General features: G+C 43.0%; 1 protein-coding gene across 1 annotated transcript in view; it reads left to right on the top strand.

Moving 5' to 3' along the window:
- Positions 1–696: 696 nt before the first annotated feature.
- wbp11 (WW domain binding protein 11) overlaps positions 697–18,518 on the top strand; it is a 76,194-nt gene continuing 58,372 nt past the window's right edge. Inside the window, exons 1-3 of the mRNA XM_033644724.2 lie at positions 697–763; positions 2,490–2,551; positions 4,077–4,137. The gene's annotated coding sequence lies outside the window, so the exon portion shown is untranslated. The remainder of the gene's footprint in view (positions 764–2,489; positions 2,552–4,076; positions 4,138–18,518) is intronic.

Here is an 18,518-nt window from a genome sequence, read left to right as displayed (position 1 = left end):
CTATTGGCTTGAGTTTACAGCTGAGGATATCTGGCATGAGACTGGACCTTTGTGCAAAGTTTGGTGAGTTTTCACCCATGGGAAGTATGATTTCCTCGGAAGAAGAAAGAAGAAAGAAGAATAGCTATCTAGGATTACAAAGACCCTAATAAATAAGAATTAACAAAATGTTGACTTAATAACTGTTACACTTCATTAGTCAGATCATTTTTGAACATTAAATAAAGGTCTTTTGCAAGTTTGGACTCCATAACTTTTAGAGACAAGTTGAAATTCGTTCCTTTATACCTCTAGCCTACTTTACTACATTACAAATTGTACATCTATTATATATCGCCGTCACGGGGGTCAAAGGGCACAGATGATCCCGGCCCAAGGCCAAGGGGGCGCCGATAAAAAGGTCTATGTTTCACCCTTAAATTAGATCCGTTACAACAATTAACTTACTGACTTATATCACTGATAATACACGTAATATGCGTTTACATGATGAATAAATGTTTTTTTAATTATTAAAACATTTGAACATGCCATCTGATACTGACACCCCCCCGCAGGTACCGTTAAATGGCTCAGTCCATCTCACTTGAGTCAGGTGCGCGCGGCGCGGAATTCAAAAGAGCTGTTCAGTCAAAATGGCGGACCAAAGCTCAGGAGCTCCAAAGAGGAGCCAGGTACAGGGAGAGCAGGAAAATAAAAGGAGCAGAGAAGCATTAAACAGCAAAACGTGAAGCAGCAGCAGGTGTGATGGGCGAAGCTGAAGGTGAGAAAAGAGGCAGACTCATTTTTAGGAAGAAAACCTGCTGTTTCTGCTCAGTTTGAAAGCTACAGTGGTTATCATATTAAACTAGAGGACCATTGGCATCCACCATGTCAGGATATCTGGTCGGAAACGGGGCCAAATAACGCTCCAAAGTTAGGCTAACTTTTAGCGAGGGAAAAGGGAACATGGCCATTTTTCAAACTGGTGTATTTAAATATGTCTGCATCCTGGCGTCCTTGAGCAGTGTTGGAGTTACATAAATTGGGTTTGACGGGAAAACCAAGAGTTGACAGCATTATACTTTTTACACTGTTTCTGTTGTGCACACAAGTTGGCCAATGTTTGATTAAAGTAGCCTCAAGATTGAATAAAGAAATTAAGAAAAACAATTATTTGTTTTATGATTTAATACCTTGCAGTAATTCAGATTTTATTTTCCTCCAGTCATTCTTTGGAGGGCATATTTTCAGCCCAGGGCACACATGTGGCTACCTCTGGTTTTCACAATAAGAAAACAAGGTCCTAACACAGAGTAGATACAAAATACACATAGAAATATGATTGGTGTGATTATTTTTCACAGGACGTAAAGGGTTTGTCATAGTGATGTGTATAGTAATCCCCCTTTTTGTGTGGATGAGGGGGCCAATTTTGAAAATGCCCATATTTCCTACAGCTGACCTGGTAGTTACTTTGCAGATGAAGAGTTTACCTTAAACAACATGAGATAAATGTATTAAATTGACTTAATTGTGAAAGAATAAACCTGTGGTTCCGGACCCTTTTGGCCTGTGACCCTTCCCAAAAAAATCAGTGTGTATCTGGTAGGGGTGGGAATCAACAATACAATATTATCACGATACTTAAGATCCAATATTATCGAGGTTTTTAAATTTGTTGCGATACACTGAGTATTTTAATAACAAATGTTACAATATATTGCGAGTTATTACCGTTTTTCAACTGCAAATTATGTCTTTCCAGTCACTTTAGTCATTTTTACTGCAGCAAATTGTTTCTAGTGGACAGAAAACAATACTGATTTTATTATTCTAGTAGGCTGACAAAAGTTTCCTTTGGTTTTGTGATATCTATAATTTATATCACTCTTAAAAAATCAGTACTTGGGCTTTGTGTATCATTCGTATTCATACACTGACAGATCGTTTATTTTTTCCTCACCCCTGATATCTAGGGCCTTTTGTTAACTTTCAGATGTCCGTAAAAGCCATTTCCCCTGTTAATGTCTCTGAGGTGTTTATTTGAATATTTATGAGGCCAAAAATTATCCAGTATTTCACAAATAACAGCAAAGATTTTAGAAAAATCCAACTATTAGTACAGATCTGTGTAGCAGAACTTCGTCTTCTTTTTCTCTCCCATTAATTATCTCACAACCATTCAGATTTATCTTGTTACCCTTGTTCACCCTGTATTGGTATTTACATACATAAAGGATCTGATTACTTCTTCCACCACTGTGACTGCATTGTGTACTGGCATGGGAACAAATAGTAATGTTAAGTATTGTTATTTTTAACTTAATTTTAGTGTTGCAAATGGGATTAGACATACGATCACAAGTTTGGGAGTAGGGTTAAAGTAGTGGATTTATCTACAGTTGTGGCTTGACGTTGCTGGAGTGGTGTGATGCAGAAATCAGTTTTAACACCACCTGTTGCATCTCATTGACTGTGCAGACTGTGATTGCATTCTCTGTCCACAGGGTGTCACACTTGATCTATGATTGGCTGTCTGTGGTCTGCATTGCCTCACGGGAACAAAAAGGTAGGCTACTGAGTTTATTGCAGATATGAATGGGCAGGAAATGAGTTGATCAGTGTGTTAGTGGGGTTCACTGAACGTCTTCTTGCACTTGCATTTTACAGTTTACTGAAAGGACTAAAAACAGAGTAAAATACTGTGTGTATACGGTGTTGGGATCTGATGGGAGGAGAACTGACTGTAAAAGAAAGAAGTCCTTGCCAGCTAGTGTCATAGTTTCAGCCATTTGTGATATTCAAAAATACATTTTAGAATATTTCAAAGATGTAAACACTTAAAACATCCAAAGAGAGAAAGCTGGAGGTTTAACCAGGAGACGAGAACATGACAGGAAGAAAGCCACTTCCAAATTGTTTGTTTCAAAGCACAGCTGGGGTATTTATTGATCGTAAAAAAAAGCTTTTGATACAATCAGCCATGTCGTATTGATCAATAAACTAGAACGATATGGCCTCAGGGGGGTAGTACCTCATGGGGTTAAAAGTTATCTAAGTAAAAGACAACATGTGAAGCTGGAAGAGTTCTCTTACTTGTGGTGTCCCCCAGGGGTCAGTGTTGGGCCCTAAATTGTTTAACCTTTGTATTAATGCCATATGCAAAGTGCACAATGTTTTGAAACTGGTGTTGTTTGCTGATGATACGAACATTTTCTGCTCTGGAGAGACTTTGCCTCAACTATTGAAAGATATCAGCAGAGAAATGTGTGAGTTAAAAATGTGTTTTGATAAAAACAAATGATCACTAAACTTGAACAAAACTAAAACAAAGTTATTTGGTAACTGTGGGAGGAACACACAAATACAGATTCGGGTAGATGGGGTAAGCATTGAAGCCGTGCATGGAATCACATTTCTTGGTGTGTTTTATAGATGAGAAAATCAGCTGGAAATCACACATCAAATGTACAAACTAAACTGTCAAAAAGCAGTTCGAAACAAAACGAAGCAGTTTCTGGACAACAAATCACATCACATTCTCTGCTGTTCGCTACTCTCACCATATTTAATTTACAGTGCAGAGGTTTGGGGCAACAATTACAAAAGTTCACTTTATTTACTTTCTATTTTCCAAAAAGGAGCATTGTGGATAATTCATAACGCTGGGTATCTGATCACACAAACTCTTTATTCTTACAGTCAAAGGTGTTAAAATTTTCTGATCTTGTGGGTTTTTAAACTGCACAAATAATGTTTAAAGCAAGAGATAACCTGCTTATCAGAAAATATTAAAAATCTATTAAGTGACTGAGAGGGGGGGTTATGATTTAATTAATTAGGAACAATTTAATTTCAAAGCTCATAGTGCGCGGCGCACAACCAGGAACAGGTTTTGTGTTTCCATATGTGGAGTGAAGTTATGGAACAGCTTGAAAGTGGAGCTTAAGCAATGTCCAAACATACACCAATTTAAAATAAGTTATAAAGACATGATAGTGAGGAAGAACAGGGTTGAAGAAGAATTCATAGCTGCTAGCATCTGTTGCCATCTCATTGACTGTGCAGACTGTAATTGTGTTTTCTGTCCACAGGGCGTCACACTTGGTCTCTAATTGATTGCAGGATGTGCCATATCACCTCATAGGAAACAAGGTAGGCTGCTGTCTTGTTCATGTTAGGGTGTATTGATGCTTTCTGTGGGCAGGACATCAGTTCACCAGTGTGTTAGTGTGGTTTACTCAATTTCTCCTTATACTTGCATTTTACACTTTACTGAGGAGACTAGAAACAAGCGCAAACCTACAGTATACTCTGCTACATACCTAGTTTCAGACAGTATTTACACCTACTCAGACTGTACAGACTGTAACTAATGGTTAATTCATTGAAATAATTACTTAAATCCCTTATTAAATATACAGATATACGAGACATGCACACAGAAAGTAGGCCTTTCTGGTTTGAAGAGTTGCCAAGAAAATACCCAGTTATGTTTTTAGTTTGTTTTTTATCTTACACAGATTCACTCAGATTAATTGTGTGCGTCATGTGGGGGATTAATTAATGTAGACATTCATTTAATGAATTATGCATAGTGTTTGGCCAGCTCTGATCTGTGTGAGGCACTAAATGTAGCCTATAGGAGGTGGGGGAAACAATCGACGCAGCAGTATCACATTATGTTGTGTGGCCATATTGTATCGATTCACAGTGCCAAGTATTGATTTTTTTAATAATATAAATGATCAATATTGCAACTACAAATTAAACTTTTGGTAGCTGACAGAATAATATAATCTATTGCTGTTTCAGTCCCTGAAAGATAAAAAAAACGTCTGTCCAGCTCACTCAGTGTAAAAGTCCATAGTACAGTCAGGCAGTCCAAAAATATAACCGCGGCACTCTGACTGTAGTTAAAAATCCTTTATTAATACACAGACAACTAACACATTTCGACTACACAGTCTTCATCAGGGTTTAAAATGCATTGGAAGCAGGTGTGCAATTTAAGAGCTCATGTGAGGGTCATGTGTCACAGGTCACTTGATATGAGTGTAGCCCTACTAGACAACAAAAGCACAATGACAGAAATAGCAAATAAAAATGACATAAATGTTTATTACAAATAATTTATATATTTAGTAATAAAAAGGTTCAATGCCGAATAAATAAAAAGGAAACAACAGACAAATAAAATAAGAATTGTTATATATCGAGACAAACCTGCACATACAGTGGCTGAAACTGAAAAATAGGTATGTATGATCAGGACAAAAAAATAATGTGTGAACGGACAACAAACTCATAACGTGTATAAAGTTAAGATATAAAGTGTGTAACTCATGATATCTAACAGCTGACAAGAATAGACAGGAGGTCCGTGTTGCTGCCACACATATTTCTGGGGAGGTACGCGTCAGGCTACGGCGTCGATTCAGGGACGGCTGGGGAGGAAAGGTGGCAGGAGGAAACCCTGTTGGTGCGCAGTCGTGTGCACAGTCCACCTTCCTTGTCTTTAGATTCACGGCCAAATATTGATATAGATATTGAAAGTACAAAAAAAATCTCTGTTTGAATCAGTTTGTCGTCATTGTGAATTTTCAAAATGGTCAGCAGGTTGATAGAGGGCCAGATGATACTAATTTAGTGATGTCAAACAGAAATTTTGATTGTCTTATGAGTGAGGCAGATAGGGGTCTGAAAGAATTTTCAAATTGGTTTAAAATAAAGAAATTGTCTTTGAATGTAAAAAAAATCAAATTTCATGATCTTCAGCTGTAAGAGAAAATATAGATACACATAGAAAGTGCATCCTTAAATATAGATGGAAATCAGGTTAAGCAAGTGCATGTTGTGAAGTTTTTAGGAGTTCTAGTTGATGACCAACTCTGTTGTCTACTGTACATCTGCCTAAGAATCTCACCACAAGGGGTCAGCTTTTGCTGAAGTATCGTGATGCAGAGCTGTGGAATTATCAACACTTGGTAAACATCTCTCCATCTCTGTCAATATTTAAAAATAATTTAAAACAATTTCTGGTTTCTCTATATTCAAAATGAACTATTGTTTAGATGCAGATAAACTTTGCATTTGACTGGTGCTTTGATGATCTTTTGAATGCAGATTAGTGTCACACCTCCAGTGGTACATTTGACTAGTATTTTGTTTCTGTTCTCGATTTTGTTTGTTTCTGATGAATATACAAAACACACACACGCACACACACACACAGCATTGATTAGAGCCTTTATTAGATGGCCTACTTTATATTACTATTTTTGGTACTATATTGTATCTTATTGATTATTTTATAGGCAATTTTAAATCTTTGTCTTTTTTGTTTTATTGAATATTTAGGTGAGATAACTTATAACCCTTTAAGGACTTTTTCATCTCATCTGCACAATCTGTTTTTGTTTGTTGTTGTTGTTGTTGTTGTTGTTTTTAAACCAATTGTTTTAATACAGTGCAAATAAATAATACGAAATACAGCCAGAGTGTCTGAATTCAGCCACTTGATGTTAAGTGAACTGACCGAAGAATCCAGAACAACTGATGCAACGCACTCCATTCTTATTCCCTGTGTTGCAGAAATCCCCTTTTACTTCTTCTTTTCACATTTCCTGCGGAAATGACTCAGCCTTCAAACACAGACACTGTGGTGTGAAAGCATTCACTTCATGTGGTGAATAAAATACATGAGGACGATGTAACATAGATGATTATCTTATACAGTACAAGTAACCAAACATGAATATGTGAGTAGCCTATGTAGGATTAATTTCAGTGAACGTGATGAGCATGATCAGTATGGTTAAGTGAGTTGAGTCCATAAAATGTCACAGCTGGGGAGCACAACACAGACACACAGTGCAGTGATCGGCCGTAGGTCAATATTTACAGACAGAAGATCGCGTGATCAGCTGCCTCTTAACCAATCCAAGCCCTGGATTTTCTCTCTGTCCAAAGGTCAGGTGCATGGGCCCTACATGGCACAGTGATAGTTAACTTCCTGTTGGCCTACATCTCCTTGTTCGAGAGCAGTAATTTGTGGTCACTGGCTCACATGCCTCCAAACGCTCAGAAACTGTAGAGGGAGGATTTTCTGTCTCTACAGCTGTTTACTCTCTTTACAGTGTTTTCATTCTGCTTGAATATGGTCAACAATAAATAACCACTCATGATTCTTTCACCACAGAATAAATAAATAAATCGGACAATCAGACGAAACACAACCAAAACAAACCACATCTATTACTGTCTCTGTGATCCTCAGTTCTCAAAGTCTCAGACACAAACTGTGAATGGAGAGCAAAGTGCTCTGTGTCTCTCTGAAATGATCCTCGGGCACATAGGTCCTCTCTGACTCCCGCCAACAGCTCCCAAACACGAAGACAACCGTGTGGACGGTCGGTGAGGAAGGCTGGCCGTGAAGGCGCACAGTAGTGTGTACAGTCCATCCGCGTGTCTAGAGACCAAGATTCACCATCAGATATCGACGCTGACACTGAAGCACAAACTTGCTTTGCCAGCAGGGCACTTTTGTGAAACTGTACACGTCCTGACTGTGTGCAGCCTGCTGCTGTCGAGTTTCCTGAAGCTGCAGCTGTGAGTGAGCACATCCTCCTCTTCCTCAGGAGGATGGGCTGGACTGCCGCCGCTCTCTCTACACTTTGTTCCTGCAGTAACTCGCAGTACATGATGGGCTTTTTATTCCTTCCGGTATTTGCTCTACATCACAGGGCTGCTGCTGACTTGTGTTAACTTGAAGTCTATTTATTTTATTTTTATTTTGTGTTTTGTTTGATTGTCTTACACTGTTTTATTTACAGTTGGTCTTATCTTGCATATTGTCTTTACACATGTGTACTGTTTTATCATGATTGTATGTATTTTCACATTTTGTTGTTTTTATATTGCACGCTAATGTATGTTCAAGTGTTCATTTCCCCCGATGAGTTGGTTTTAATTTGTTATTTGATTCTATAAACACAGTCTGACCATCTCAAGCTTTTATTTTGCTACTTCTGGTGACCGGCAGTGTGAATTTGCATATTAGCTAAATATTTAGTTTCACCCGGAACATTTAGATTTAACATTTAGATTTAACATTTAGATTTAGATTTAGATTTAATATTTAGATTTAACATTTAGGTGCCACATTTAATATTTAGATTTAACTATTTAATATATTTCTAAGTTAACAAATATTGCTGTAAATGTGGTAAAAGGTGACGTTAAAAAAATCACAACACTTTTTTAAATATTGTTTGAAGCTAAATGTGGCAAAATGTTGATGTTATTTTCAGCGTGAGCCACTTTACAAACGGCACCCCATACTTTACAGTATAAAATCAAAGACAGTGCACGCAGTCAATATAAAAACATGTTCATTTCCCCTGATAAGTTGGTTTTAATTCGTTACTTGATTCTATAAACACAGTCTGACCATCTCAAGCTTTTATTTTGGTACTTCCAGTGACCGGCAGTGTGAATTTGCATATTAGCTAAATATTTAGTTTCACCCAGAACATTTAGATTTAACATTTAACATTTAGATTTAGCATTTAGATTTAACATTTAGATTTAACATTTAGATTTAATATTTATATTTATATTTAGCATTTAGATTTAGCATTTAGATTTAATATTTAGATTAAACATTTAGATTTAGATTTAGCATTTAGATTTAATATTTAGATTTAGATTTAGCATTTAGATTTAATATTTAGATTAAACATTTAGATTTAATATTTAGATTTAACTATTATATATTAATTAATATTAATATTAATATATTTCTAAGTGAACAAATATTGCTGTAAATGTGGTAAAAGGTGACGTTAAAAAATTCACAACACTTTTTAAAATATTGTTTGAAGCTAAATGTGGCAAAATGTTTATTTTAAGCGTGAGACACTTTACAAACGGCACCCCATAGTAAAACACTTTGTAACTATGTTTTGAAAAGTGCTACAAATAAACTTATCATTATTATAAAATAAAGACACAAAGCGCACAAACCATTTCCGAATGTTTATTTTCAGAAATACAGTAACGGTAATAAAGAAGTGTTATGTCGCAGATTAAGAGATGTGTTGGTGCATTAGTCGCGGTCCCGTGGCATTGTGGGGTTACACTGCCTTCCTCCGTGCTCTCTTCCCATTATCTTTGGCGATGTGCGCAAATCAGAGCTCAGCTCGCGGCGCCTCGTGGAGCCCGCGTCTCCACATCGAGTGTCGCAGAGACTTTGTCTTCCTTCGTGCGCTCTTGCGATTATTTTTGAATATGTGCGCGTAATCGGAGCGCAGCTGCGGAGCTCCGTGGAGCCTTGCGGACACCTCCAGTACACCTCAGAGGGCGCAGATGCTTCGGCGTCTTTTGTGCGTTCTACTGAGGAGGAGCGCGTTGGAGTCATTCGGTGCGCGCGCTCGACTCCACACATCAAACTGCTGCGCTCACGCATTGTCGCGGGGTTCAGCAGTATCACAAAAAGTTTAAATATTTCTGTGATGTTCCTTACTTTAAAAAGTAAAACCCAGCTTCTCATTCTAACCACTCAGCAAAGTCAGGCTTCATCTGACTCTTCCAGTCCAGCTCCGTGTTCAATCCATTCAGCGCCAAACACCGACAGCAACATGACAGCACAGAGACACAGAGTGTGAAAGCAGCTGCTTGATGTCAAGTGAACACATCAAGTCTCTGTTCAGTCTGCCTCTGTGTGATTTCCTGAACCTGACTGCAGAGTAGATCCCTCCCACTGCACCTCACTGTGGGCTGGACTTCTTCTGTCACAACCAAAAATCTGCAGGAGGGCAGCAGTTGGATCTTCCACCGAAGATTCCAGAACAACTGATGCAACACCCTCCGTTCTTATTCCCTGTGTTGCAGGAATCCCCTTTTACATTTTTACCTTTTACAGCCTTCAAACACAGACACTGAGGTGTGAAAGCATTCACTTCATGTGGTGAATAAAATACATGAGGATGATGGCTTCCTTCGTGCGCAAATCAGAGCTCAGCTCGTGGAGCCCGCGTCTCCACATCCAAGTGCCGCAGAGACTTTGCCTTCCTTAGCGCGCTCTTGAGATTATTTTTGAATATGTGCGCGTAATCGGAGCGCAGCTGCGGAGCTCCGTGGAGCCTTGCAGACATCTCCAGTACACCTCAGAGAGCGCAGATGCTTCGGCGTCCTTGTTGCGTTCTACTGAGGAGGAGCGCGTTGGAGTCACTCGGTGCGCGCCCTCGACTCCACACATCAGTTTGATCTCAGTTTGCGCTCACGCATTGTCGCGGGGTTCAGCAGTAAGGTTTAGGAAACTCAGCAGAAACAGAGACATCAAGTGTCTGTGTATCAGTGCTGTCACGTCGCTGTCGGTGTTTGGGGATCATGAGCGTTTGTCTGGAAACACGGAGGCGGTTTGTACACACCACTGCGCACCTTCACACTTACCTGCGAGAGAGAAATGCCACAATAGAATAAGATAGATAGAAGTCGGGAGGAGGCTGTCTGCCTGAAGCAGCTGTGTTGACAGCCTCGTTGGAGCCGCGGAAGCCTCCGAAAACATCTCTACACAGCTGAGTCAGGGGGGTTCCCTGTCACCGGTCTAGTGATGAAGATCTTAGCCAGCCTCTGTCTGCCACGGAGAAGCACAACAACGAGGTCTGACTCTTCATATGCCAGCCTGACTTCAAACCGTGCAGCATAATCACGCAGAGACCGCAGTGCGTACCAGAACACAGAAACGATCCCTCTCATCATTTCAGCCGACATTAAATGAGCCTGAATTCTTGAGAATTTCCTCCGAATGGATGAGTGATGTTCAAATGCCGTGACCGTCAAGTGTGGACTATCCAGGATCCAGCTGCAGCTCCACCGATGATTCATTCAACTGGTATCAAACCGGTGCCTCCCTTTTTATGTGCGGATGTAAAATAGTCCCGCCCACTGTCCGCGGGAAGGGAGGTGCAGTGGGAAGGGAGATGGTGTGTGTGCACTTAACCCTTTCCTCCCTTTCCCCCTCTCCACTCCGCATGGAGAAACCGAGACTGAAGAGAACGGCTGCCCTGAACGAGCCCCAAGACCTTCTGATCCTGATCCTGAGGCAGTTGGTGATTGCGCCGAACACGACAACAACATGACAGCACAGAGATATAGTGTGTGAAGGCAGCCTGCTCTCATCATGCACGCTGTCTGTGCTGCAGTTCCGCTGTCGGTGGAGGTGGATTGTACCTCTAGGTTTCCTCCCCGACCTCCTCTGCGTTTGTCTCTTTGTTTTGGGGGTCAGAAATGTGAAATCATCAGGAAATGTTTTTTTAGTGCAAGTTTTTTAATGTTCATTTTTCTAATAGCCTACATACAAACATAATGTGAAACATGAAAACACATCACAGTCAGTCAAAGAGAACAAACACAACAAAACAAATCAGAAATCACAAGAAAAGTAAAATAAAGAACTACGAACTGAGAAAAAAGTACAAATTAAATATAATCTACTGAAACTTCAGTGAAAAAGCTCATTTTCATCACAAAAAGTTGAAATATTTCTTTCTGTAATGTTCCTTAATTTAAATATATCAAAAATAAAACCCAGCTTCTCATTCTAACCACTCAGCAAAGTCAGGCTTCATCTGACTCTTCCAGTCCAGCTCCGTGTTCAATCCATTCAGCGCCAAACACCGACAGCAACATGACAGCACAGAGACACAGAGTGTGAAAGCAGCTGCTTGATGTCAAGTGAACACATCAAGTCTCTGTTCAGTCTGCCTCTGTGTGATTTCCTGAACCTGACTGCAGAGTAGATCCCTCCCACTGCTCCTCACTGTGGGCTGGACTACTTCTGTCACAACCGAAAATCTGTGTGCAGATCAGAGTGGAGCAGTTGGCTCTGGATGGGGACACTGTAGTGGGAGGGATCTACTCTGCAGTCAGGTTCAGGAAACAGACAGAGGCAGACTGGGAATGGTTTCAACGCCTCGTCGTCAGAAGAGCTGCCGAAGTACGCGTAAGTCTCTGGCACCCGAGGTGGGAACACCAGCTCCACGAGGAAGAGTGGGAGTGTGTTCAGTCACAGCCACAGCTTCAGGAGACTCGACAGCAGCAAGCAGCACAGAGACTTGATGTGTTCGCTTGACATCAAGCAGCTGCTTTCACACTCTGTGTCTCTGTGCTGTCATGTTGCTGTCGGTGTTTGGCGCTGAATGGATTGAACACGGAGCTGGACTGGAAGAGTCAGATGAAGCCTGACTTTGCTGAGTGGTTAGAATGAGAAGCTGGGTTTTATTTTTGATATATTTAAAGTAAGGAACATTACAGAAAGAAATATTTAAACTTTTTGTTATGGAAATGAGCTTCAGGTTTCATTATATTAGATTTTATTTGTACTTTTTTCTCAGTTCATGGTTCTGTTATTTTATTTTTCTTGTGATTTCTGAGTGCACAGATTTGTTTTGTTGTGTTTGTTCCCTTTGACTGACTGTGATGTGTTTTCATGTCTCAAATTATGTAAAAGTGGCTGCTGCTGGTTTATACACAGGACGGTCTACGTGTGTGAATCAGCAGGAGACTGTAGCTGCCCTGGTATCATCCGTCCTTCAGTGCTTTGTCCCTCTCATGATATGTTGTGTTTTCACTGGTGTGTGTTTAGTTGATCAGCGACAGAAAGCTTCCCATGGTCCGTGCGTAAAACCAGACGGAGCAGTTTGGCACATTTTTATTTGTTCTGTGGTGTGGAAGTTTTTGTCTCGCTCTAATATCAGAGTTGTTTATCTAAGCTGATATCATTTTATATCATTGTGAAATGGAAATGTTATTGTGAAAGCCTGATCCATAAAATCCAACATGTCTGTAATAATGAATGTGTGGCTGCATCTCTCCGTGTGTTTTCATCATCATGTGCATATCTGGACGCGAAAATGAGTCGTGAAAATTTGCATTTAACCAGGCGGGTAAAGTTGAAATAAAAATATTCATTTAAAAATACGCGATTTCTTTATTTTTTCAGTGTACAGGAGATTTTGATGGAAAATAAAAGACAACACGAGCAATATCATCAAAAGATATTTATTATATTCACAGGCAAAATGACAAACACAATATGGGAAAATATATTTTTGGTGGAGAGTAATTGCAAATGTAATGAAGTGGATGCAGGACTGTATGAAGGATTATTCAGAGGTCGAGTGGATGGTGCTCTCGTGATGTGTTGAGCAGTTTTCACCACCCTCTGTTGAGCCTGACGGTTGAGGGCGGTGCAGCTGCCACACAGGCGGTGATGCAGCCGGTCAGGAAACTCTCGATGGTGCAGCTGTTCAGGTTGCAGAGTGTCCTGCGCTCCATGTCTCCTGGTCTCAGCGTCATTCAAGGTATTCCGTGAACACAGCAGCAGCAGCGCGCGCTCTGTGCATGTTGTTGTGGCTGCACAGACCAGCCACGCCGCACACGTCGCTGTGACCCCACTCTGTTACTCTTCCTCTCTGATGTTAAATATGACCATCAGCAGTCTGGTGATGGATATCACAGCAAGCCTCTCTCTGGAAATGTTAATGCTAACAACCAGCCCGTGAGGCTCCTCATAGCCCAGCTGGACATTGAGAGACATCAGTGTCTGCTGCAGTGTGCCGACGAGTGCTGTGATTGCATCCATAGCGAGTTCCATCTGACTTCAACAGGACAAATCAGATTCTTTTATCAGGCAAAGTTTCGGTTTAGGTTAATACCCGCAAACTGTAACCACACCTCCGGAAACTGGAACCGAGAATTTGGAAATGTCGGTCACTGATCCGCCGCAGCTCTGAATCCTAACGCGGAAATCGGAGTTCATTCACATTAATGTTGTCGTTAATGTCACCGGACAAAGTCCAAATGTGTGCTCCAAGCTAAAATGAATAGCTGCTGACAATCGGCACAAAATGACACAAGAAACCTCAGAATCCAACATGAACATTTGGACCAGCCGGTGACTTCACGAGTCTTTGAGCGAGAAGTGCGGTACAAGTGTCAGCTTCAGAGTCCAGCAAACTACGGATGGAGGAAGGTGGAGGTTTCTCCGTGCGCTCCAGCAGACACTGCGCTCTCTCAGCTCCACATGAGGCTGGCCTTTGAGGAGCAGCGCTGGCTGCTTGTTACCATTTTACCGAGACGGAGAGACACTCGCTGTGATCTGCTGAGTCAGAGCGGAGCGCGTGGGTCGAGGATCATTTCAGACAGACTCCATGTTTACTGAAACACAGAGCACTTCACCCTCCATTCAAAGTTTGTCTGTCTTTGATCTGAGGTTAAGAAGGAATTCTTCAGAAAACACTGTTTAATTAAATCATTAATAAAGATTATCTCATTTCAGTCATCTGTACTTCTAAATGTTAAATCATCAGTAAAGGGCTCTTTCTGTAATTCAAGTGTTTTTGTGTTAACTTTTCTAAAACATACAAACATAATGCAACACAAGAAAACACATCACAGTCAGTCAAAGAGAACAAACACAACAAAACAAATCTGTGCACTCAGAAACAAGTAAAATAAAAAACTTTAAACTGAGAAAAAAGTACAAATAAAATAATGAAACTTAAATGAAAAAGCTCATTTTCATCACAAAAAGTTGAAATATTTCTTTCTGTAATGTTCCTTACTTTAAATATATTAAAAATAAAACCCAGCTTCTCATTCTAACCACTCAGCAAAGTCAGGCTTCATCTGACTCTTCCAGTCCAGCTCCGTGTTCAATCCATTCAGCGCCAAACACCGACAGCAACATGACAGCACAGAGACACAGAGTGTGAAAGCAGCTGCTTGATGTCAAGTGAACACATCAAGTCTCTGTTCAGTCTGCCTCTGTGTGATTTCCTGAACCTGACTGCAGAGTAGATCCCTCCCACTGCACCTCACTGTGGGCTGGACTACTTCTGTCACAATTGCAAATCTGCAGGAGCGCAGCAGTTGGATCTCGACTGGCGGACACTGAGGACATGATTATACCAAAAGGTGGACAGCTGTCGACCGCTGAGCAGCTGGTCGGGAGGTAACTCAAGTACGATAAAAAAGGAGAATAAACTGAGAAAAAACAGCTGGGGGCAGTGGTCCGACAATGTCGGGGACATTGCACCCCAGCTGCACCCGACATTGTCAGGACCAGCTGTCCCCCCAACAATGTTGGGGACATTGCACCCCGACGTTGCACCCTAGCTGCACCCCACATTGTCGTTCCTCCCACTGCACCTCCCGATGGGCTGGACAGCTGTTCCCGATTTTGTCGACCGACATTGTCAGGACCTGCTCAGTAGTCGGCACAACAGACCAGCGACAATGTCGGGGACATTGCACCCGGACATTGCACCCTAGCTGCACCCAACATTGTCGGGACCAGCTGTCCCTGACAATGTTTTTTTTTTGTTTGTTTTTTTAACGATATTTTTTTTGGTATTTTTAAGCCTTTAATTGATAGGACAGCAAGTGTGAAGGGGGGAGAAAGAGAGGGAATGAGGGCCACAGGTTGGAGTCGAACCCGGGCCGTACATGGGGCGCCTGGTCTACCACTAAGCCACCGACGCCCCATGTCTCCGACAATGTTGTCAGCACGTTATCGGGACCTGCTCAGTGGTCGACACAGCGGCCAGAGACCACAGTCACCAACATTGATCCCGCCCACTGCACCTCCCTGTGGGCTGGACTACTTCTGTCACAATTGCAAATCTGCAGGAGCGCAGCAGTTGGATCTCGACCGGCGGACACTGAGGACATGATTATACCAAAAGGTGGACAGCTGTCCCCAACCGCTGTGCCGACCGCTGAGCAGCTGTTCGGGAGGTATGTCAAGTAAAGTAAAAAAGGAGAATAAACTGAGAAAAAACAGCTGGGGGCAGTTGTCCGACAACGTCAGGGACATTGCACCCCAGCAGCACCCAACATCGTCGGTACCAGCTGTCCCCCCAACAATGTCGGGGACATTGCACCCGGACATTACACCCCAGCAGCACCTGACATTGTCAGGACCAGCTGTCCCCCCGACAATGTCGGTGACATTGTCCGACAATGTCGGTGACATTGTACCCCGACATTGCACCCCAGCTGCACCTGACATTGTGGGTACCAGCTGTCCCCCCGACAATGTCGGGGACATTGCACCCCGACATTGCACCCCAGCTGCACCCAACATTGTCAGGACCAGCTGTCCCTCCGACAATGTCGGCACAGCGGACCAGCGACAATGTCGGGGACATTGCACCCCGACATTGCACCCCAGCTGCACCCAACATTGTGGGTACCAGCTGTCCCCCCCGAAAATGTCGGGGACATTGCACCCCGACATTGCACCCCGGCTGCACCCGACATTGTCAGGACCAGCTGTCCCCCTGACAATGTCGGCACAGTGGACCAGCGACAATATCGGGGACATTGCACCCCGACATTGCACCGCAGCTGCACCTGACATTGTCGGGACCAGCTGTCCCCCTGACAATGTCGGGGACATTGCACCCCAGCTGCACCCGACATTGTCGGGACCTGCTTAGCGGTCGGCACAGCGGACCAGTGACAATGTTGGGGACATTGCACCCCAGCTGCACCCCACATTGTCGTCCCTCCCACTGCACCTCACTATGGGCTGGACAGCTGTCCCCGACAATGTTGTCGGCACGTTGTCGGGACCTGCTCAGTGGTCGGCACAGCGGCCGGAGACCACAGTCACCAACATTGATCCCTCCCACTGCACCTCCCTATGGGCTGGACTACTTCGGCCACAATTGCAAATCTGTCCCCGAACACTGTGCCGACCGCTGAGCAGCTGTTCGGGAGGTATGTCAAGTAAAGTAAAAAAGGAGAATAAAATGAGAAAAAACAGCTGGGGGCAGTTGTCCGACAATGTCAGGGACATTGCACCCCAGATGCACCCGACATTGTTCGGACGAGCTGTCCCCCCGACAATGTTGGGGACATTGCACCCCAGCTGCACCTGACATTGTCAGGACCTGCTCAGCGGTCGGCACAGCGGACCAGCGACAATGTCAGGGACATTGCACCCCAACATTGCACCCCAGCTGCACCCCACATTGTCGTTTCTCCCACTGCACCTCCTGATGGGCTCGACAGCTGTTCCCGACATTGTCGCGACCGACATTGTCGGGACTCGCTCAGTTGTCGGCACAACAGACCAGCGACAATGTCGGGGAGATTGCACCCCAGCTGCACCCCACAATGTCGTTTCTCCCACTGCACCTCCTGATGGGCTCGACAGCTGTTCCCGACATTGTCGCGACCGACATTGTCGGGACTCGCTCAGTTGTCGGCACAACAGACCAGCGACAATGTCGGGGAGATTGCACCCCAGCTGCACCCCACAATGTCGTCTCTCCCACTGCACCTCACTATGGGCTGGACAGCTGTCCCCGACAATGTTGTCGTCGCGTTGTTGGCACCTGCTCAGCGGTCGGTACAGCGGCCGGAGACGACATTCACCGACATTGATCCCTCCCACTGCACCTCCCTATGGGCTGGACTACTTCTGTCACAATTGCAAATCTGCAGGAGGGCAGCAGTTGGATCTCGACCGGCGGACACTGAGGACATGATTATACCAAAAGGTGGACAGCTGTCCCCGAACTCTGTGCCAACCGCTGAGCAGCTGGTCGGGAGGTATGTCAAGTACGATAAAAAAGGAGAATAAACTGAGAAAAAAAGTACAAATAAAATGTAATATGAGGCTTAAATGAAAAACCACATTTTCATAACAAAAAGTTATTTATTTCTGTAATGTTCCTTACTTTAAATATATTAAAAATAAAACCCAGCTTCTCATTCTAACCACTCAGCAAAGTCAGGCTTCATCTGACTCTTCCAGTCCAGCTCCGTGTTCAATCCATTCAGCGCCAAACACCGACAGCAACATGACAGCACAGAGACACAGAGTGTGAAAGCAGCTGCTTGATGTCAAGTGAACACATCAAGTCTCTGTTCAGTCTGCCTCTGTGTGATTTCCTGAACCTGACTGCAGAGTAGATCCCTCCCACTGCACCTCCCTGTGGGCTGGACTACTTCTGTCACAATTGCAAATCTGCAGGAGCGCAGCAGTTGGATCTTTGACCGGAGGACACTGAGGACATGATTACACCGGAAGGTGGAGGTTTCTCCGTGCGCTGCAGCAGACGGAGAGACACTCGCTGTGATCTGCTGAGGATTTTTAACTTCCGTCATGGAGCAGTGAAACCTCAGAGTGAGAGGCAGGAGGCGGAGATTAAACCGCGGAATGATATCCCGAATTTTACCGCGGAGGAGAATGAAACAATCCATGGAGGGAGGAAAAACTGGAATATGACATGCTGAAATATTTCCGACGGTTGAATATGAAAGAAAAGTAAACTGTGGTTGGATTCAAGCTCATTATCACCTCGTGGAATCCTTCAGTGTACCGTGCGTTAAAGTGGCTGCTGCTGGTTTATACACAGGACGGTCTACGTGTGTGAATCAGCAGGAGACTGTAGCTGCCCTGGTATCATCCGTCCTTCAGTGCTTTGTCCCTCTCATGATATGTTGTGTTTTCACTG

This window comes from Epinephelus lanceolatus, chromosome 18 (assembly GCF_041903045.1).
Source record: "Epinephelus lanceolatus isolate andai-2023 chromosome 18, ASM4190304v1, whole genome shotgun sequence".
NCBI classification, from domain to species: Eukaryota; Metazoa; Chordata; class Actinopteri; order Perciformes; family Serranidae; genus Epinephelus; species Epinephelus lanceolatus.
This window is presented reverse-complemented; position numbering and strand designations above follow the sequence as displayed.